Raw genomic sequence first — 23,996 nt, forward strand, 5'->3', positions numbered from 1 at the left:
CCGTGAACTTCCTGATTTTCAAGCTGGTTTTAGAAAAGGCAGAGGAACCAGAGATCAAATTGCCAACATCTGCTGGATCATGGAAAAAGCAAGAGAGTTCCAGAAAAACATCTATTTCTGCTTTATTGACTATGCCAAAGCCTTTGACTGTGTGGATCACAATAAACTCTGGAAAATTCTGGAAGAGATGGGAATACCAGACCACCTGATCTGTATTGTATGTATCTGTATTGTATCTGATTTGTATGCAGGTCAGGAAGCAACAGTTAGAACTGGACATGGAACAAGAGACTGGTTCCAAATAGGAAAAGGAGTACGTCAAGGCTGTATATTGTCACCCTGCTTATTTAACTTATATGCAGAGTACATCATGAGAAACGCTGGACTGGAAGAAGCACAAGCTGGAATCAAGATTGCCGGGAGAAATATCAATAACCTCAGATATGCAGATGACACCACCCTTATGGCAGAAAGTGAAGAGGAACTAAAAAGCCTCTTGATGAAGGTGAAAGTGGAAAGTGAAAAAGTTGGCTTAAAGCTCAACATTCAGAAAACAAAGATCATGGCATCCAGTCCCATCACTTCATGGGAAATAGATGGGGAAACAGTGAAAACAGTGTCAAACTTTATTTTTTGGGCTCCAAAATCACTGCAGATGGTGACTGCAGCCATGAAATTAAAAGATGCTTACTCCTTGGAAGGAAAGTTATGACCAACCTAGATAGCATATTCAAAAGTAGAGACATTACTTTCCCAACAAAGGTTCGTCTAGTCAAGGCTATGGTTTTTCCTGTGGTCATGTATGGATGTGAGAGTTGGACTGTGAAGAAGGCTGAGCACCGAAGAATTGATGTTTTTGAACTGTGGTGTTGAAGAAGACTCTTGAGAGTCCCTTGGACTGCAAGGAGATCCAACCAGTCCATTCTGAAGGAGATCAGCCCTGGGATTTCTTTGGAAGGAATGATGCTAAAGCTGAAACTCCAGTACTTTGGCCACCTCATGCAAAGAGTTGACCGATTGGAAAAGACTCTGATGCTGGGAGGGATTGGGGGCAGGAGGAGAAGGGGACGACAGAGGATGAGATGGCTGGATGGCATCACTGACTCAATGGACATGAATTTGAGTGAACTCTGGGAGTTGGTGATGGACAGGGAGGCCTGGCGTGCTGCGATTCATGGGGTCGCAAAGAGTCGGACACGACTGAGCGACTGATCTGATCTGATCTGATCTGGGGCCTTCTTGCTTGTGGTCAACATACAGTTAACTTCTTCCACCTGGTGGGGGTTTTAATATCTACACAACAATTCAAGGGTATGGTTCAGGATATTATCTATTTCCCTGGAAGAGGAACTGAAGGTCCTTGACTTTGTTTTATGGCTAAACTCCCGTTTTGTCTTGCTTGTCTCTTTCCCTTTGTTTCTGCATTTTCTCCCTTCTCTAGTTAAATTTGCTCTTTGGAACTCAGTGAAAGCCTAGGAGACTAAAGCTTTTCTACAAACAAGAGATGGGGGATATGGCCCGGGGGAGTGGGGAGAGTCTGTTCCCAGGAAGGCCCCAGAGTGCTCTGCTCAGTTTCGTGTCAGGAGCTGCGGTATAGTGATGGAATCGCGTGTTCTCTGCCGTCAGCTTGCTCATGGCCCAGCGAGGCAGACAGACACGTAACCATCAGGCAGGGAGAAACTGCTGTGATTGATTCTGCCTGGAGAGGGAACACAGGTCTCAATAAATATCCCAGATGTGGCATTTGGTCTGGCTTTCGAGGGGCAAATGTGTTTTTTCAAGTGGCGATGGGAGAGATCCACACCAAGGGAACTGAATGAACAGAAACCCTCAGGGTTTGAGGCTGAGGCACCTTGGAAACCATTGATTTTTCTCCAGGACACAGACAGCAACAGCCGAGCTGCTTGCTCAGAACAACATGGGGCATTCCAGAGCCTGAGGGATGATGCGTGGGTGGCTTGGGGGAGTGATGAGCAGTGCCCTGGGGCTGAAGCACACCATGTGAGTTGGGAGGTAGGGAAATAGAGCAAGGTAACAAAAAGTTAACTGTTTAAGAGTTGGACCACAAGGAAAGCTGAGTGCCCAAGAATTGATGTTTTTGAATTGCGGTGCTGGTGAAGACTCTTGAGAGCCCCTTGGGACAGCAAGGAGATCAAACCAGTCAATCCTAAAGGAAACCAACCCTGAATATTCATTGGAAGGACTAATATTGAAGCTGAAGCTCCCATACTTTGGCCACCTGATGCGAAGAGCCAACTCATTGGAAAAGACCCTGATGCTGGGAAAGACTGAGGGCAGAAGAAGGGGAAGGCAGAGGATGAGATGGTTAGATAGCATCACTGACTCAATGGACATGAATCTGAGCAAATTCTGGGTAATAGTTGAGGACAGAGGAGCCTGGCGTGCTGCAGTCCATGGGGTCACAAAGAGTCAGACACGACTTAGCGACTGAACAACAACTACCACTGATCCAGCCTTCCTTCTCTGCCTTATCCACACCTTTGTCAGATACAGACGTAACTCTATAGCTAATGCAACAATTTGACCATCCATGTAGGTAACCTGTGGTTCCCAGATAGCTCCTCTTGCTCTCTCCTTCTCTTCCTCAAAGAGTGTTGAGTTCCATGGTTTTTGCAAACTTGTCACGATCAGGAAGAGCAGGGGACTTCAGGAACCTGGCACAGCAGCTCTTTTCCCTGGGGTGCTGCCTGCCATGCTGGTATCTGAGTCTGGAAATCCATGCTGACTCTAGTCTAACTCAGGTGAACCCAGCCCAGCAGCAAGCCCTGGATGATGAGCCCTCACTGACCCATTGTTCTGAGGTCGTTCTGTGACTCTCCATCAACCGAGGCTTGGGTGCTCTTCCCTGCACATGTCTTAGCTGCAAAACCACCTCTTTTCCACCCATCAAGCTCCTCAGCTACACTCTAGATGATATCTGGGCCACCCGGGAGTCGAGGGAGGCTTTGGACAGCTCAACCTCCACAACTCCTTCTGCCTCACCAAGATGAAACGCTGGCACTCAAGAGCAATTTCAAGATATTTACGAGCCCTCGAAGAGCTGTCTGCACTGTCCTGTTCATACGCAGTGGCCAAGAGATGGGAGCAACCCAAGTGTCCACTGATGGGTGAATGAGGGAAGAAAATGTGGTCTGCATGTGCAAGGGGAGATTATTTAGGCTTCAAAAGGAGATCCCATCACAGGCTACAAATGTGGATGAACTTTGAGGAGTTTATGTTTAGTGAAATAAGCCAGACACGAAAGGACAAATAGTGTGTGAGTCAAATTAATAGAAACAGAAAGGGGCTGGAGGGTGGGAGGGAGTTTTGTCTCATGGGGAGAGTTTCAGATTTCCAAGACCACTAAGTTTTGGAGATCTGCTTTACAACAGTGTGAAGGCTCTGGATACTGCTGAACTCAACCTAATGATAATGGGCTTCCCCAGTGGCTCAGCTGGTAAAGAATCCACCTGCAAAGTGGGTAGACCTGGGTTCGATCCCTGGGTTGGGAAGATCCCCTGGAGAAGGGAAAGGCTACCCACTCCAGTATTCTGGCCTGGAGAATTCCATGGACTGTACAGATCCCAAAGAGTCTGGGCGACTTTCACTTTCAACCTAATCATGGTTAACATGGCAGCTTTTATGTTATGTGTTTTTTTAACTACAGTTTTAGAAAGGAAAAATAAAACGAAAATATTTGAATGCTTAAAGAGCGCAGGCACGATGCAGTCCAAATGGACACCCATCCTCACAATCCCCATAAGGCTGTCAGAACTGGCTGCAAACCCCCAGGACAGCTCCCCAAGTGAAGACTGGCACAAGAGTACCCTCCCAGGCCTCCACCCGCCCCAACTTACTATGTGCCGTCTCCTCTCCAGACACAGTTCTGCCCACTCTGTTTTCTCTCAGGCCATTCTCTTCTCGCTCCTCTTTATTCTTCTCTCCACAATTTCTCAGTTCTGAAAAGGCTTACATTTCACCCTGCATGGACTATGCATGCACGCTTTTTACATGCAAGGGACAGAACTGACTCTGACATAGTTAAGGAGCAGAAAGCACTCATCAGAAGAATGTTGGCACCTTGCAGGGCCCCAGGGGGCACCAGTACTCTGCACCAGGCACCGAAGGCTCTGGAGCCAGGGATGGTGCTCAGGATAAGGCCTTAGAGACTCTGCTGTTGCTATGGACGCTGGACACCACAGCTTCCTCCACTGACAACACTGGCCATTGGGAGCAGCCAAGGTCACTGTTATCACCCAACACCAGAACGGACTCTGCGTGGCGCCTGCTGCTTCTGAATACCAGCTTTCAAATCAGAGTCAGGGTAGATGTAGCTCCCTGGCAAGTGCCCTCTTATATATTTAAGGAAGCCTGTGAAATCAAGCCTCTCGTGCTTTCTGATTCTACACGGAGTACATGCTCTGCTCAGAGAAAAGGGCTGCAAAGTTTGGATGGTCAGTATGAATGGCATGCCCTGAATTTCCCTCACCTCTTATTTTTCTGTTTCTGTAGAGCACCACCCTTATGGCAGAAAGTGAAGAGGAACTAAAAAGCCTCTTGATGAAAGTGAAAGTGGAGAGTGAAAAAGTTGGCTTAAAACTCAACATTCAGAAAACGAAGATCATGGCATCCGGTCCCATCACTTCATGGGAAATAGATGGAGAAACGGTGGAAACAGTGTCAGACTTTATTTTGGGGGGCTCCAAAATCACTGCAGATGGTGACTGCAGCCATGAAATTAAAAGACGCTTCCTCCTTGGAAGGAAAGTTATGACCAACCTAGATAGCATATTCAAAAGCAGAGACATTACTTTGCCAACAAAGGTCCGTCTAATCAAGGCTATGGTTTTTCCTGTGGTCATGTATGGATGTGAGAGTTGGACTGTGAAGAAGGCTGAGCGCCGAAGAATTGAATGCCTTTGAACTGTGATGTTGGAGAAGACTCTTGAGAGTCCCTTGGACTGCAAGGAGATCCAACCAGTCCATTCTGAAGGAGATCAGCCCTGGGATTTCTTTGGAGGGAATGATGCTGAAGCTGAAACTCCAGTACTTTGGCCACCTCACACGAAGAGTTGACTCACTGGAAAAGACTCTGATGCTGGGAGGGATTGGGGGCAGGAGGAGAAGGGGACGACAGAGGATGAGATGGCTGGATGGCATCACTGACTCGATGGACGTGAGTCTGAGTGAACTCCGGGAGTTGGTGATGGACAGGGAGGCCTGGCGTGCTGCGATTCATGGGGTCGCAAAGAGTCGGACACAACTGGGCGACTGAACTGAACTGAACTGAACTGTAGAGCAGTACTTGCCTTGCTGTCCTAACCTTAGAGGTACAATTGTCAGTTTTAGCAAATAAAAATACAAAATGCCCAGTCAAATCTGAATTTCAGAATAACCGTGAATAATCTTTTAGTATAAGTATGTCCCATGCAATATTTGGCACATACTTTATACTAAAATAAGTATTCGTTGTTTATCCGAAATTCAAATTTAATAGGAAATTTAAATTAAATGTACTGTGTCTTATCCAGTGATTCTCCCTAGGGATATCTTTTTATATTTTCTGGCTTCCCTAGTGGCTCTGATGGTAAATCTGCCTGCAATGCAGGAGACCTGGGTTCAACCCCTGGGTCAGGAAGATCCTCTGAAGAAGGGAGTGGCTACCCACTCCAGTACTCTTTCCTGGAGAATTCCATGGACAGAGGAGCCTGGCAGGCTACAGTCCATGGGATCACAGAGAGTCAGACACGAGTGAGTGACTAACACTCTCACTTTTCACACTCTTCTACACTATACCAAGGCCTGCTTCCTAGGTTTGCTAAACATGCTAACATACAAAATCCATATTTAAAACAATAGTTTTAGCTGACAAATCCTGGATTTTTCCCTGTGTGTGTGTGTGTGTGTGTGTGTGTGTCTAGCCTCACCTCAGGGCATGTGGGATCTTAGTTGCCTGACCAGGCATCACACCTGCACCCCCTGCATTGAAAGCATGGAGTCTTAACCACTGGACCACCAGGCAAGTCCCAATCCTTGTTTTGAATTCCCAAAACTGAAAACTATCCTGTCTTTCTCTCAGCTTTCCTCCCATAACAGATTTTCATCTCCTCCAAATCAGATACACACCTTTGCAAGGGGAAGGTTATGTCCTTTGGAAAGCAAAGGAGAGAAAGCACATTAAAACTGGAAAAAAAAAAAGACCAATTACCCGGTTGCAATAAGAAGAAGTGGAGTAAACAGTGCAGAAAGATTCCATGAATTTTTTATACTGGGCTCTCTGAAATTCTAGGACCTTGCGTTTACTATGACTCACACTTAACAAGGATTTCATTGGAGGTGAAATTATAAAGTAAATGAAACCGATTTTCCTGAGCAGTGTATGGAAATGAGTTTCTGTGAGTCAAAGATTATTGCTGCTCTCACCTCCCACGTGGCAAGGTGGATTTGTTACCCAAATGCCAATGTGTTCCCTTCATGAAAAAAGGCAAATGATTTTCAAAGCACCGAATTTCAATACACTATAGACATGTCCTATTATACCATGTCCTAATGTTACTTAAAGTCCTAAATAACACAAACCAGGCACACAATTTTGTCAAATTTTTCTAGGGAACACACACAAAGACTTCACTCATTAGCTTCGGTCTTCTGTGAGAAATAATTAGACCTTCCCAAACCAGCATCAGATTTCTCTGGGCTGCCAGACAAACCACAGTGGGATATTTCCAAACCACAGAAAATAAACAGTGTCTTTTAGGCCATTAGGCATGCATGTTAGAATGTATTTCACTCCGATCCTTGGGAAGAGAACTGATTGATGTATTTGCTTCAATTACGCCTTTTTTCAGTTCCTCGAATATGCCTTGTGCCTCTCCTTAGTACACGCAATTCTCTACTCATAGAACACTCTTCCTTGTTCCATCTAATCAAGTCCTTTAGACTTCTGCTGGAAAATGTCAATTCCGTGATGCCCAAGACTAGAGCAGGGCTCCTCTCTTATCCTCATATTTATAAGTCCATAGCTGTGTGGGTTTGGGCTTCACGTCTGTCTCCCTGTGGTCTTTCGAAAGTTTTGGCTGTGTGCATGTCAGCCAGAGACCACATCTTCCAGGCTCCCTTGCCGCTAGGTGTGACCATACGACCAGAGTGTGGCCAATGGGATGTGTTCAGCCTCTGAGTGTAGCCCTTAGAAGGAAAGGAGCACACCTTCCCCATTCTTCTTCCTCCCTCTGGCAAACTGGAAGGCAAACATAATGATGAACGGTCTTTACTGGTGCAGGGATGAAAAGGATGGAAGAAGAGCAGGATGAAAATGGCAAGCATTGCCCCAGAACCACCAGATCAGCCCTCACCAGTGATCAGGACCATTACTTCAGAAACACTGACGCTATGTGCTTGCTTAAGCCACTGTGCTGTGTTTCTTTTGAAAGCAGCCTCTATCCAGCAAATGCAGATTTGAACCCAAGGTTCTGTGACCCCAGGTTGCAAGCCTGGAAACACCACCCCATGATGTTTGCTCACACCATCCACCTCTTCTCTATACCCCTTACATCGTATATCACAGATCATGTAGAGGAACACCGATGAAAGTGTCATACTCCCTGGATCTGTGTTAGATCTCAGAGTAAATAAAAGATAGTACCCTCCAGGAGTTTGGTTTGTTTGTTTTTTTTTCATACTTCTTCCTCTCACTCCATTTTCATGTTTTTACCTCTGGGAGCTTCTTGTAAGGTCCTCAGGACCACCTTAATTTCTATTATTATAAATAAGTAATTTGACTTTCCCCATGCCAGGCAGCAGGCCCTTCCCCCATCACAGCTGGGAGAGGGGAAAGCCAGGCATGATCAAGAGTCTTGACTTCTCTTAGAGATAGCTTAAGGTTGTCTTTCCATCTGTCACTAATATGAACATTTCAGAAATGATGGCTCAAAGCTAAAGAGCAGCACTTGACCTGGGGAAAGACCTGCATAATTTTTTTTGGCCACGCTGTTTGGCACTCAGGATCTTAGTTCCCTGACCAGGAATCCAGCCCGTCTGTGCCCCCTGTGGTGGAAGCCAGGAATCTTAACCACTGGACCCCCAGGGAAGTCCCCGCACAATTTTTTAAACTTAATTTAGTCTATAGCACATATAATTTTACATCAATATGTATCATGTGCTATTATTAGTATTTTGGTACAATGCTCTTTTTTCTTTTCTACCTGGTTTCCGCCTTCCTTTCCCCTTTTTCTCCCTCCCTTGTAACACCAGCCATTCCTTCACTAAGACACACACAAAACAGATCACCAACCAAGTACCCATCCTCCCACATTTTCCTCCATGCTCACAGAATCACATACAGAGATTTGGAGGGGTTTTGTCATGGGGTGAAGTGAAGTCGCTTAGTCGTGTCCGACTCTTTGCGACCCCATGGACTGTATGTAGCCTACCAGGCTCCTCGGTCCATGGGATTTTCCAGGCAAGAATACTGGAGTGGGTTGCCATTTCCTTCTCCAGGGCATCTTTCCTACCCAGATATCAAACCTGGGTCCCCCGCATTGTAGGCAGATGCTTTACCGTCTGAACCACCAGGGAAGCCGATACTGATACTGATACTGACGGAAAAAGGGAGCAAACACAGAGGGCAAGTCCTTCTCCTCTCGTTGCAACACCCCATCTCCCTGCAGTCCAGACTACATTTTACCAGAGGAGCCTGGTGGGCTACAGTCCATGGGGTCACAAAGAGTCGGACACAATGGAGCGCACACACACGGGTGATCATTTTAGGTCTGACGTGCTAAAATGTCAGTCATTTGTACTTAGCTGTGAAAATAAAATAAGTAGTACAAAACTGGGGGGAAAAATCATAGTCAATTTAAAAGTTTCATGAGAAAGAAGCCCTATTCTGCAAGGGACCAAATGATTAAGAATGTGACTACAGGAATGTAATATACTTGTTTTTTCCTATTTCTATATTTAATCAAGATCAATCAGTCAGTTCAGTCGCTCAGTCGTGCCCAACTCTTTGAGAACCCATGGACCACAGCACACCAGGCCTCCCTGTCCATCACCAACACCAGCTTGCTCAAACTCATGTCCATCGAGTCAGTGACGCCATCCAACCATCACATCCTCTGTCATCCCCTTCTCCTTCTGCCTTCAATCTTTCCCAGCATCAGGGTCTTTTCCCTGATGAGTCAGTTCTTCGCATCAAGTCATCAAAGTATTGGAGTTTCATCTTTGGCATTAGTCTTTCCAATGAACACCCAGGACTGATCTCCTTTAGGATGGACTGGTTGGACCTCCTTGCAGTACAAGGGACTCTCAAGAGTCTTCTCCAACACCACAGTTCAAAAGCACCAATTCTTTGGCGCTCAGCTTTCTTTACAGTCCAATTCCCACATCCATATATGACTACTGGAAAAACCATAGCTTTGACTCGACAGATCTCTGTCTGTAAAAGTAATGTCTCTTCTTTTTAATATGCAATATTTTTAATCAAGATACATGTTCACAAACACCAGGCACTATGGCAACTGAATAGTATCAGTAGCAAATTTCTCAGTCCCCTGTCAGTTTTTTCTAGGTGGCTCATTATATGGAATACTGCTTTCCTGAGGCATACTCTGCCCCCAAATCCCACTCCCAAGACCATTTATTCACTTGGCAAATATTTATGGAGTGACTCCAGTATGCTAGGCACCATTCTAGACGGTGAACACACAGTGGTAAACAAGACGGAGGAGAAACCACTCTAGCTCTAGGGAAAGATATTAACAACTAATTACAGGTGTGTTTGGGTTTTTTTTTATTGTGATTAAAATACATATAATGTAAAACTTGTTTAAGCCACTGCCTTGTGTGTCTTAATGAAGCAGCCTGTATGCAGGAGTGTAGTTAACCATTTCTAAGTGTACAATTCAGTGGTATTATGTACATCCACAATGTGGTTTAACCATCAACAACATCCATCTTCGTAACTCTTCTATTCAGTTCAGTTCAGTTCAGTTCAGTCGCTCAGTCATGTCCAACTCTTTGCCACCCCACGAATCGCAGCACGCCAGGCCTCCCTGTCCATCACCAACTCCCGGAGTTCACTCAGACTCACGTCCATCGAGTCAGTGATGCCATCCAGCCATCTCATCCTCTGTCGTCCCCTTCTCCTCCTGCCCCCAATCTCTCCCAGCATCAGAGTCTTTTCCAATGAGTCAACTCTTTGCATGAGGTGGCCAAAGTACTGGAGTTTCAGCTTTAGCATCATTCCTTCCAAAGAAATCCCAGGGCTGATCTCCTTCAGAATGGACTGGTTGGATCTCTTTGCAGTCCATGGGACTCTCAAGAGTCTTCTTCAACACCACAGTTCAAAGGCACTCAATTCTTTGGTGCTCAGCCTTCTTCACAGTCCAACTCTCACATCCATACATGACCACAGGAAAAACCATAGCCTTAACTAGATGGACCTTTGTTGGCAAAGTAATGTCTGCTTTTCAATATGCTATCTAGGTTGGTCATAACTTTCCTTCCAAGGAGTAAGCGTCTTTAAATTTCATGGCTGCAGTCACCATCTGCAGTGATTTTGGAGCCCCAAAATAAAGTCTGACACTGTTTCCCCATCTATTTCCCATGAAATGATGGGACCAGATGCCATGATCTTCGTTTTCTGAATGTTGAGCTTTATGCCAACTTTTTGACTCTCCACTGTCACTTTCATCAAGAGGCTTTTTATCTTGCAGAACTGCAAATCCATACCCATTAAACAACTTCCCACTCCTTTCTCCCCCAACCCCTGGAAACCACCACTCTGCTGTCTGTTTCTATGAATTTTACTACACTCAAATTCAAACACTGTAAGTGAAATGGTACAGTAAGTGTTTTTATGAGTGACATTTGACTGATCATAATGTCCTCAGGGTCCATCCATATTGTATCGTGTGATAGAATTTCCTTCCTTCGGAAGGCCAAACAATACCTTATTGTATGTGTAAATATTTTATTTATTCCCCAGTGGACACTTGGTCTGCTTCCACCTTTGGGATAATATTTTTAAATTTGTTTCCCTTGACTTCTTGACTTTTTTTTTTTTTTAAGAAATTTAAGCTCCCACACTAGACTTACAGAGCCAGTAAGGACTGGCAAATTATATCTCCCACATAACTTTCACTACACATTCCCAAAGAGTAAATATATGTTTGAACTACTGTTTTTAAAATATTTACCAATGTTTTCTCTCTCTAGTGATTTCCTTGCCTCTCCTTGCTTTCTCTGTTTGAAAAGGTCAGGCTGTGTTCATTGCCCCTGGACACCACATTTCCAAGGCTCTCTCTGATGGCTGTTGTTCAACACCGAGGGGCCTAAGGAAACGGAACCAGGTAGGACTCTGGGTATCTTAGCAGAGAGCTTCAGGGACAGATGAAACTCAAGGCAAAATAACCACCCTCAGCACTTCCTTTCCCCGCCCTCCTCTCTCCAACTATAGGCCTTTGCACGTGCTCAGTTGTGTCAAACTCTTTGTGACCTCATGGACTGAAGCCCATCAGGCTCCTCTGTCCATGGGACTCTCCAGCCAAGAATCCTGGAGTGGGTTGCCATTTCCTTCTCCAAGAGATCTTCCCAACCCGATGATCATACTCACAGCTCCTGCATTGCAGGCAGATTCTTTATTGCTGAGCCAGCAAGGAAGCCCTATAGCCCTTTAGCCCTTCAGAACTACTGAAACTTTGGGGCTCCCCAAGTTGACTGCAACTGTATTTCTACCACCATGGTTGAATGGGATCTTGAAATAGACATTAAGTCATATTTCTGGCTCACCTGAGCCGTGGACTATCTCTACACCTATACACAATGAATGATTAATTCTTTTAAATTTATCTATTTTTACAACTTTGGCTGCCCTGGTTCTTTGTTTCGGCGTGCAGGATTTTCTCTAGTCGCAGTGCAGAGGCTTCTCTAGTTGCGCCTGTGCGGGGCCCTTAGTTTTCAGACCAGGGATCCGACCGCAGTCCCCTGCATTGCAAGGTGGGTTTTTAACCACTGGACCACCAAGGAAGTCCCCACAATGGAAGATTTGATTACAATAGTATCACCTGCTGTGAAAGAACGACTGGGTTCTTTGAACACCTATGACAGAGGCCTCATCTGAATGAGGGAAAGGGGATGGCTGGTGATCAAGTTAGGTTTCCTTGAAGTTTAGCTGAGAGCTCAAGATTGAATAGGAAGTATTTAAAGAGGATGTGAAAAAAAAATTTTTTTAATAAATTTAAAAAGTAAAATGGATATGGGTCAAGCACTTCTTATCTTCAATCCTGCTAGACCCCATATTCCCATGTTCCCTACCTAGGAAAAAAAAAAATCTCACCATTGCTTTGTTACCAGGAAAATTTTTCCAGCACATCACCTTGCAACAACCTAGTTTCCCAATTCTTATTATTAATAGTATTGTTGAGATGTCCAAAGCTCCTCGTGGATGTTATCATTTTCCAGGAGTTTTAATTCAAGAATTCTCTAATGCTTTAAGATGCCATCTTGGTCTTTGCAGCATATCTGCTAAACATCTGAGCATTCTTTATATAATACAGACCTATCAGCTCACATATTTTTCCCCCTGCGGCATTCGTATTCAGTCTTAACACTCCTCTATCCTTTATCATGCAAAGCCATCATGTTGAAAAGCAAATAAAGGAAAAATATTTTTCCCACATCATTAATTGCTCCATTTTTAAGCAGACACAAACACTTCTCCTGTTTGGCTTTGAAACAGCTACTATGGCTGCCAGCTGGGACTCCTGGAGGCTTTAAGAATGTTAATCACTAGAATAAGCTTTGTTTTTTTAAGGAAAATAAGACTAAATTAAAGGCACACTCAGATATTTTCCCCCCTGGTTAGAGTAGACACAAAATGTGGGTAATTAATTTCTCAATACCCACCAGTGATTTTTTTCAGTTACTATTAATATAATTTTAATAAATTTTTATTGAAATTTTCAGTTCAGTTCAGTCCCTCAGTCATGTCTGACTCTTTGCAACCCCATGAACTGCAGCACACCAGGCCTCCCTGTCCATTACCAACACCAGGAGTTCACTCAGACTCACGTCCATCGAGTCAGTGATGCCATCCAGCCATCTCATCCTCTGTCGTCCCCTTCTCCTCCTGCCCCCAACCCCTCCCAGCATCAGAGTCTTTTCCAATGAGGCAACTCTTCCCATGAGGTGGCCAAAGTATGGAGTTTCAGCTTTAGCATCATACCTTCCAAAGAAATCCCAGGACTGATCTCCTTTAGAATGGACTGGTTGGATCTCCTTGCAGTCCATGGGACTCTCAAGAGTCTTCTCCAACACCACAGTTCAAAAGCATCAATTCTTTGGCGCTCAGCCTTCTTCACAGCCCAACTCTCACATCCATACATGACCACTGGAAAAACCATAGCCTTGACTAGACGGACCTTTGTTGGCAAAGTAATGTCTCTGCTTTTCAATATGCTATCTGGGTTGGTCATAACTTTCCTTCCAAAGAGTAAGCGTCTTTTAATTTCATGGCTGCAATCACCATCTGCAGTGATTTTGGAGCCCAAAAAAATAAAGTCTGACACTGTTTCCACTGTTTCCCCATCTATTTCCCATGAAGTGATGGGACCAGATGCCATGATCTTAATTTTCTGAATGTTGAGCTTTAAGCCAACTTTTTCACTCTCCACTTTCACTTTCATCAAGAGGCTTTTTAGTTCCTCTTCACTTTCTGCTGTAAGGGTGATGTCATCTGCATATGTGAAGTTATTGATATTTCTCCCGGCAATTTTGATTCCAGCTTGTGCTTCTTCCAGCCCAGCGTTTCTCATGATGAACTCTGCATAGAAGTTAAATAAACAGGGTGACAATATACAGCCTTGACGGACTCCTTTTCCTATTTGGAACCAGTCTGTTGTTCCATGTCCAGTTCTAACTGTTGCTTCCTGACCTGCATACAGGTTTCTCAAGAGGCAGATCAGGTGGTCTGGGATTCCCATCTTTTTCAGAATTGTCCATAGTTTATTGTGATCCACACAGTCAAAGGCTTTGACATAGTCAATAAAGCAGAAATAAATGTTTTTCTGGAACTCTCTTGCTTTTTCGATGATCCAGAGGATGTTGGCAATTTGCTCTCTGGTTCCTCTGCCTTTTCTAAAACCAGCTTGAACATCTGGAAGTTCACGGTTCACGTATTGTTGAAGCCTGGCTTGGAGAATTTTGAGCATTCTTTTACTAGCGTGTGAGATGAGTGCAATTGTGAGGTAGTTTGAACATTCTTTGGCGTTGCCTTTCTTTGGGATTAGAATGAAAATTGACCTTTTACAGTCCTGTGCCCACTGCTGAGTTTTCCAAATTTGCTGGCATATTGAGTGCAGCACTTTCACAGCATCATCTTTCAGGATTTGAAATAGCTCAACTGGAATTCCATCATCTCCACTAGCTTAGTTCGTATTGATGCTTTCTAAGGCCCACTTGACTTCACATTTCAGGATGTCTGGCTCTAGGTGAGTGATCACACCATCATGATTATCTGGGTCATGAAGATCTTTTTTGTGCAATTCTTCTGTGTATTCTTGCCACCTCTTCTTAATATCTTCTGCTTCTGTTAGGTCCATACCATTTCTGTCCTTTATAGAGCCCATCTTTGCATTGAAATATTAGCAAATTATAATTTAACTATTTTAGCCTAAATCTATTTTCTGAGCTTCAGGCTAATTTACAGTTACCTACAGTATCTCCCCTTAGATATCTCCTGAGCATCTAAAAGGAGAAAAAGAATTTCTGGACTCACAATTCTGACACCAAAAGTCTAAGTTCTTTTCTCACGCCAATTTTCCAGTTCTCTGTAGATATCAACTAGGTATCCTGCAATTCATCGTGATTCATCTGTAGACATCAACTGGGTATCCTGCAATTCATTTCAACTCTGACACTCTACATGAAGTTAGCATCAGATGCCACAATTTAAGGGTTCAGTCCCCGATTCAGACACCAGTCACAGGCCCAGGTTACCCCCTGTTGTTCTTCTGACCAATCAGCTAGAGTCAGGGTTCTCAGAACCTTCTTTGAGGTGTATAACTTGGTAGAAAAAATGGCTCACAGAACTCAGGGGAACATTTTACTTACTATTACTGGTTGATTGTAAAGGATGCAACTCAGGAACAATCGAATGGAAGAGATGCAGAAGGCAAGGGGAGGAGTGAGGGGTGTGAGTGTGCAGCTTCCATGCCCTTTCTGGGTGTGCCACTCTCTCTGTGAAACTGTTACCAGAGAGGGGACCCCTTTAGGACCTGAGAGTGGGCTCTTGTCTAATAGTCAGAAATGAATTGTCCAAGGAGACACATGTACTGACGTGACAAAGCCCAAGACTTTATTGGAAAGGGGTACCCAGGTGGAGAAGGGCAGGTTAAGGGAACCCAGGAGAACTGCTCTGCCATGTGGCTCACAGCCTCAGGTTTTATGGCAATGGCATCAGTTTTCCTGGTTGTCTTTGGCCAATCATCTTGCTAGTTGCCCGTATGTGGTTGGACTTGGGTCCTTCCTGGTGGCGCAAACATCTGTCAGCCAAGGTGAATTCCAGCGTGAGGGTTTCTGGAAGGTTGGCAGGACATATTATGGACTCATGTCTCCTCTCTCCTTTCGGCCCCTCCCGAATTCTCCCTCCGTTTGTGAGACAACTCATGCAAGCTGTTATATGGTGCCTGGCCAAGGCAGACAATTTCTGTCAATGGTTCCCTAACAAAACTGTATCTCATATGAGACTTGAACTCCATTGCATCTCAGTGGGATGCAAACCCACCATCTCCCCACAGAAACGACATGAGTTATTGAAGCTCAGGTTCTTTATGTCTCTGTGCAGAAAGTATAAAGTGAGAGACAAAGTGGTAGGTAAGAAGTGGATTTATTTAGAGAGATACACATCCTATAGGCGGACCTATAGGCGGTCCATCTCAGAAAGTGAGAGCAGCCTTGGGAAAAACACACTCCACACAGCGTGGCAAACAAGGCCCCACAGTGTGGGGATGGTTAGTTTCATAGGCTGGGCAATTTCATAGGCCAACAAGTGCAAGGATTATTCAAACTATTTTGGGGGCAGGGGCAGAGATATCCTGGAATTGGCCCCCACCCACTTTTTGGCCTTTCACAGTCAATGTCAAGAACTGCCATGGTGCTGGCGGGTAGCATTTAGCATAAGCTAATAGCAAGGAGATCCAACCAGTCCCTTCTAAAGGAGACCAGCCCTGGGATTTCTTTGGAAGGAATGATGCTAAAGCTGAAACTCCAGTACTTTGGCCACCTCATGTGAAGAGTTGACTCATTGGAAAAGACTCTGATGCTGGGAAGGATTGGGGGCAGGAGCAGAAGGGGATGACAGAGGATGAGATGGCTGGATGGCATCACTGACTCGATGGGCGTGAGTTTGAGTGAACTCTGGGAGTTGGTGACGGACAGGGAGGCCTGGTGTGCTACTATTCATGGGGTTGCAAAGAGTCGGACACGACTGAGCGACTGAACTGAACTGAATATATAACAATGAGTGTATAATGAGTTCAAAGTCTATTGGAAGTCGAATCTTCTGCCGTCTTGGACCTAGTTAGTTCTAACCAGTTTCTGTCATATCCTCAAAGGCTGTCATTCTTTTAATGGTTGTGCCTAGAAAAACATCTCCTTCTGCTTTATTGACTATGTCAACTCCTTTGACTGTGTGGATCACAACAAACTGTGGAAAAATCTTCAAGAGATGGAAATACCAGACCACCTGACCTGCCTCCTGAGAAATCTGTATGCAGGTCAAGAAGCAACAGTTAGAAATGGACATGGAACAACAGACTGGCTTCAGATCGGGAAAGGAGTACGTCAAGGCTGAATATTGTCACCCTGCTTATTTAACTTATATGCAGAGTACATCATGCAAAATGCCGGGCTGGATGAAGCACAAGATGGAATCAAGATTGCCAGGAGAAATATCAATAACCTCAGATATGCAGATGACACCACTCTTATAGCAGAAAGTGGAGAAGAACCAAAGAGCCTCTTAATGAAAGTGAAAGAGGAGAGTGAAAAAGTTGGCTTAAAACTCAACATTCAGAAAACTAAGATCATGGCATCCGGCCCCATCACTTCATGGCAAATAGATGGGGGGACAATGGAAACAGTGAAAGACTTTCTTTTCTTGAACTCCAAAATTACTGCAGATGGTGACTGCAGCCATGAAATTAAAAGATGCTTGCTCCTTAGAAGAAAAGCTATGACAAACCTAGTAAGTAAGTAAGTGTTAGTCACTTAGTCATGCAACCCCATTGACTGCAGCCCACCAAGCTCCTCTGTCCATGAGATTTTCCAGGCAAGGATAATGGAGGGGGTTGCCATTTCCTTCTCCAGGGGATCTTCCCAACCCAGGGATCGAACCCCGGTTTCCTGCACTGCAGGCAGATTCTTTACCACCTGAGCTACAAGGGAAGCCTAACAGCATATTGAAAAGTAGAGACAGTACTTCGCCAATAAAGGTCCATCTAATCAAAGCTATGGTTTTTCCAGTAGTCATATATGGATCTGGGAGTTGGACTATAAAGAAAGCTGAGTGCTGAAAAATTGATGTTTCTGAACTGTGGTGTTGGAGAAGACTCTTGAGAGTCCCTTGGACTGCAAGGAGATCCAACCAGTCCATTCTAAAGGAGATCAGTCCTGAATATTCATTGGAAGGACTGATGCTGAAGAAACTCCAATATTTGACCACCTGATATGAAGAACTGACTCCTTGGAGAAGACCCTGACACTGGGAAAGATTGAAGGCAGGAGGAGAAGGGGACGACAGAGGATGAGATGGTTGGATGGCATCCCTGACTCGATGGACATGAGTTTGAGCAAGCTCTGGGAGTTGGTGAGGGACAGGGAAGCCTGGCGTGCTGTAGTCCATGGGGTCACATAGAGTTGGACATGACTGAGTGACTGAACTGAACTGAACTTGCCCCCTTCCCTCCTGCCTCACCAACACCTCCATGTATTCACCAACTTAGAAGCTCTCTAAACCCTGTTGTTTAGGAATTTTTATTAAGGCTTCATTACATAGGCATGGTTGACTAATTAATTGGCCATTGATGATTAACTCAATCTCCAGCCCCACACTCCTCCCCAGAGACAGGTGGGGAGCTCAAAGTTCCAACACTTCGGTCACAAGGTTAGTTCCTCTGGCAGCCACCCCTATCCTCCAAGCATCACTGCATTAGCATAAATGCAAGTGAGGCAGAAGGACTGACTGTGAATAAAAAGGAAGTTATGAAGATTTTAGAAGCTCTGTGCCAAGAACCGGGAGCAGAGACCAAACACATAGTTCTTATTTTTGTCACAGCATCTCAATGTCATCATGTCTAAACCTGAGACCTTGATCTTTCCCCATAAATTAATAAATATTTTTGATATCCCCTACGTACACACCCCATTCTTCCTTCCTGCCCAGTACGCTTCTCCTCACTCAATACTTCGTTGGCTCCTATCCATCTTTCAGACTTCAGCTTAAATACCACTTTGTCAAAAAAGATCTTCCCTGACTCTCTCCTAGTCTAAGTGCTATTCTCTCAAGTTTCCTGCATTTCTCTTTCATCGCACTTATTGCAGTTTTAAATAATGTGTTTGATGATTATTTGAGTAGTGTCTGGCTCCCCTGCTGGTGTGTTAAGTGTGAAAAAAAAAAAAAAAGGAGGCCTGACTCTTCCTACCATCTCCTGGCAGAGCGCCTGCTGCGTAGTGGGCGCTCAGTGTTTTTTGATGAGGAGTGAGCTGTCTATAACTGTAAGCTCCATAGAAGTTGTTCTCATGATGATATGTTTTTCATGACAGAAGGGTTCTGCAATCACATAAGTCTGATGAATAACCGAGTTAAACAGTTTAGCAGATGTTTGTACTGCAGGATTTCGCCCAGCCCATAATTTGTCCAAGAACATGTGAATACAGTACATGAGAGGGGAAGTGAGACTGTAGAGCTCTTGTATTAGAGCACCTTTCAAGATAAGCAAACAGTAATGACTTACCATTTAGCTTAAAAGATACTCCTTTTAAAAAAATGGGTATGTATAGGCGCGAAGGTTGCTGGGCGGTTCTTGCCGGAAGTAGAGAGAGGCCAATCGCGGTCCGGAGGTGAGACAGAAGTCTGAGGTGGTACATTATGGCTGACATGCGAAATCTGGTAGAAAGATTGGAGAGAGTGGTGGGCCGCCTGGAGGCAGTCTCCCATGCCTCTGACACACACTGTGGAGACAGTGCTGCAAAAGGAACGACTCCATATGTGCAAGCATTTGACTCACTGCTGGCCGGTCCTGTGGCAGAGTACCTCAAGATCAGTAAAGAGAGTGGGGGAGATGTGCAGAAACATGCGGAGATGGTCCACACAGGTCTGAAGTTAGAGCGAGCTCTCTTGGTTACAGCCTCTCAGTGCCAGCAGCCAGCAGGCAACAAGCTTTCTGACTTGTTGGCACCCATCTCCGAGCAGATCCAAGAAGTGGTGACCTTCCGGGAGAAGAACCGAGGCAGCAAGTTGTTCAATCACCTGTCAGCTGTCAGCGAAAGTATCCAGGCCCTGGGTTGGGTGGCTATGGCTCCCAAGCCTGGTCCCTATGTGAAGGAAATGAATGATGCTGCCATGTTTTATACAAATCGAGTCCTCAAGGAGTACAAAAATGTGGATAAAAAGCATGTGGACTGGGTCAAAGCTTACTTGAGTATATGGACAGAGCTGCAGGCTTACATTAAGGAGTTCCATACCACTGGACTGGCCTGGAGCAGAACGGGGCCTGTGGCAAAAGAACTGAGTGGCTTGCCATCTGGACCCTCTGCTGGATCTGGTCCTCCTCCTCCCCCCAACCAGGTCCACCTCCCCCCGCCAGTCCCCACCAGTTCAGGCTCAGATGACTCTGCTTCACGCTCAGCACTGTTTGCGCAGATTAATCAGGGGGAGAGCATCACACATGCCCTGAAACACGTATCTGATGACATGAAGACTCACAAGAACCCTGCCTTGAAGGCTCAGAGTGGTCTGATACGAAGTGGCCCCAAACCCTTCTCTGCATCTAAACCAGATCCCCCAAACCAGTCACAAAGAAGGAACCAGCCCTACTTGAACTGGAGGGCAAGAAGTGGAGAGTGGAAAATCAGGAGAATGTTTCCAACCTGGTGATAGAGGATACAGAGCTGAAACAGGTGGCTTACATATTCAAGTGTGTGAACTCGACATTGCAGATCAAGGGCAAAATTAACTCCATTACTGTAGATAACTGTAAGAAACTTGGTCTGGTGTTTGAGACGTGGTGGGCATTGTGGAGATAATCAATAGTAAGGATGTCACAGTTCAGGTAATGGGTAAAGTGCCAACCATTTCCATCAACAAAACAGATGGCTGCCACGTTTACCTGAGCAAGAACTCCCTGGATTGTGAGATAGTCAGTGCCAAATCTTCTGAGATGAATGTCATTCCTACAGAAGGCAGTGACTTCAATGAGTTCCCAGTCGCTGAGCAGTTTAAGACCCTATGGAATGGGCAGAAGTTGGTCACCACAGTGACAGAAATTGCTGGATAAGCAAAGTGCCACGGGGTTCCTTGTCCTCTCCCTCACACCATGGGATAAATCTGTATCAAGACGGTTCTTTTTTAGATTTCCTCTACCTTTCTGCTCTTAAACTGCTTCTCTGCTTTGAGAAGCACAGCTACCTGCCTTCACTGAAATATACCTCAGGCTGAGATTTGGGGTGGGATAGCAGGTCAGTTGATCTTCCGCAGGAAGGTGCAGCTCTTTCATATCAGCTCAACCACACCACCAATCCATTCTTAAGCAACTGCAGGCCAGGACAGGTGTGTTTTAGCTTTCAGCCTTTGGGGTTATTTGACCAACAAATAGTCTTTTGGGAAGACTATAGCAGTCCCAGGAATTAACAGGTCAGAATGTTCACACAAGTTAACCTTTTTCTAACAACGAGTGTGAAGGTAACAGAAGCTGATCCTAGTTAGTTCTTCTAACTTAAACTAATTATCACTATTGACAAGTGTGGCAAGGATTGCACGGGACCAAAGGCTGAAACTTGGCCATCTAGCATTCCTAGCAAAATGATTTCCTACGAGCATTCCTTTTCTTCTGCATTCCATCCCACACCTGGCCAAACCTGGCCGTAGGTTGTCCTGTGGAGGCTGCTGTGGTGGTGCCCTGCATCCAGGCCAGCTAAAGGAGTCTCGGACCCTTTCTCTCTTGGGCCCCTGCCCAGCACCTTCCTACAGAGATGACTTTAAAAGAGTGAAAAAAAAGGAAAACTGCACCATTCCCAGAAATCTGGCTCCCTTTCTCCTTCCATTCTAGGTGCCCGTCTTCCATCTTCACTGCTTCCATGGCCCTCTCATACTCACAACTTTTGGCTTCTGTCTGGGCACCTGAACAAAGGACTAAAAATCTCCACTGCAGGCTGTTTTAGGTCTTGTGTAAAAGTCTTGCACAACCTTGCTAATGCAACTTTCAGTTTTTCCTCTAGGACAGACACTTTACCAAAATATGCAACTTTTTTTTTGGTGGGAGAGAGATTGTCCTGTGATTTCTACCCATTTCCTGAGGCCTGTGGAAATAAACCTTTATGTACTTAAAGTTATACAGAAAATAGAATAAAATTAATACCAAAAAAAAAAAGGGTATGTATAATATCACCATTCTGTGGTCACTTTCTAAGCCTTCTGTAGGCTTTCATTTACTGTTTGTTTTCTTTTTTGAGGCTTTATTGTTTTCAAACAGGTTTAAGTTTATAACAAAATTGAGAGGAAGATACAGATATTTCTCATATACCCTACACATGCATAGCCTCCCCTGATCAACATCACTCACCAGAATAGTATATTCTTTTAACCAAAGATGAACCTGCATTGACACGTCATGATCACCCACAGTCCTTAGCTTACCTTTTTATTCACTCCTGGTGTTATACATTTTATGGGTTTGGATCAATGTATAATGATGTACGTGCATTTAAGTTTCCTCCACGTTTTTGCCTGACTTGATAGATTATTTCTTTTTAGTGCTGAATAATATTCCATGGTCTGGAAGTACTACAGTTTATTTACCCATTCACCTATTAAAGGACATCTTGATTGTTTCCGAGCTTTGGCAATTATGAACAAAGTTTCTATAAATATCCACAAAACCTGGTGCCTACAAACTGAATTCTATGATATGCAAATTGACAGTTGCCACTCTTAGGACTCTGTGGCTGCAGCTAACAAGAAGCAATTCAAGCTGGCCTCAGCAATAAGATCAGAAGTAGGCAAACTCGCAAAGACCGCTAGCTTCCTCTCCCAGTCCAGCCCTGCCCTGATAGGATTACAATTATGCTGAAACAATTTTGTAAATTTATTAAAATTAAAAGAGCTCGACATTCTAATAGGATGAGACATAATAAAAAAGTAAAATATATAGAATTTTGATGCTAATAAATGCTGTAGAGAAAAAGTGTATGGACCTAGAGACCTATAAAGACTGTTGAGAGCTCTTATCTTCCTCTACAAGAGAGAGAGAAAGTGGTTGTGATTTGGTGCTTGAGGACACACTCAGAAAGAGGGAGGGATCTTTTCTTTCCTCTGATGACTGCAATCCTGAACTAAAGCCAGGTGATCCCCAGTGTGCTGGAGAAGGAAGTAGGGTTTGCTGGAAACCAACCAGAAATCAAGAATATGGTATCATACTGGTCTTATGTGGAGGAAAGATAGAGATTTTATTTGTGCAAGAAAGTGCTAGGGGAAAATAAATATAATTAAAGATCTTAATGCAATTTACCCAGTAGAAGTCTGGAAAGGAGAGATGAATCTGGAAAACTGAAGTATCAGATCAGATCAGATCAGATCAGCCACTCAGTCGTGTCCGACTCTTTGCGACCCCAAGAATCGCAGCACGCCAGGCCTCCCTGTCCATCACCAACTCCCGGAGTTCACTCAGACTCACGTCCATCGAGTCAGTGATGCCATCCAGCCATCTCATCCTCTGTCGTCCCCTTCTCCTCCTGCCCCCAATCCCTCCCAGCATCAGAATCTTTTCCAATGAGTCAACTCTTCTCATGTGATGGCCAAAGTACTGGAGTTTCAGCTTTAGCATCATTCCTTCCAAAGAAATCCCAGGGCTGATCTCCTTCAGAATGGACCGGTTGGATCTCCTTGCAGTCCAAGGGACTCTCAAGAGTCTTCTCCAACACCACAGTTCAAAAGCATCAATTCTTCGGCACTCAGCCTTCTTCACAGTCCAACTCTCACATCCATACATGACCACAGGAAAAACCATAGCCTTGACTAGATGGACCTTTGTTGGTAAAGGAATGTCTCTGTTTTTGAATATGCTATCTAGGTTGGTCATAACTTTCCTTCCAAGGAGTAAGCGTCTTTTAATTTCATGGCTGCAGTCACCATCTGCAGTGATTTTGGAACCCCCAAAAATAAAGTCTGACACTGTTTCCACTGTTTCTCCATCTATTTCCCATGAAGTGATGGGACCGGATGCCATGATCTTCGTTTTCTGAATGTTGAGCTTTAAGCCAACTTTTTCACTCTCCACTTTCACTTTCATCAAGAGGCTTTTGAGTTCCTCTTCACTTTCTGCCATAAGGGTGGTGTCATCTGTATATCTGAGGTTATTGATATTTCTCCCAGCAATCTTGATAGAAAATATAAGATAAAATAGCCACACAAAAAAAAAGCCAAAGAGAAGCAAATGAAAATTTTGAACTCACCATTTAGAAAGCAGAGACTCTCAGAGTCTTAAAAAAATTAGTAAGATCAAGTAATGTTTTAGCTACAATAAGAGACACACTTTGAAAAGATCTAGGTAGATAAAACACAAAGTGATGGGAAAAGATTAAGGCATGAGAACTGAAAGATAACAAAGATAGCAATTTGAATATTAAAAAAATGGATTCAAAGTTTAAATGTCATAAGCAATAAATAAAAATATTACATATTGAAGAAAGGAACAATAGACCAATAAAATAATGATCACAGATCA

General features: G+C 44.4%; 1 pseudogene; it reads left to right on the plus strand.

The window, feature by feature from the left end:
- Nucleotides 1-19,089: 19,089 nt before the first annotated feature.
- On the plus strand, nucleotides 19,090-21,644 carry LOC133258194 (adenylyl cyclase-associated protein 1-like; annotated as a pseudogene).
- Nucleotides 21,645-23,996: the final 2,352 nt, after the last annotated feature.

The sequence above is a fragment of the Bos javanicus genome, chromosome 12 (assembly GCF_032452875.1).
Source record: "Bos javanicus breed banteng chromosome 12, ARS-OSU_banteng_1.0, whole genome shotgun sequence".
Classification (NCBI taxonomy): Eukaryota; Metazoa; Chordata; class Mammalia; order Artiodactyla; family Bovidae; genus Bos; species Bos javanicus.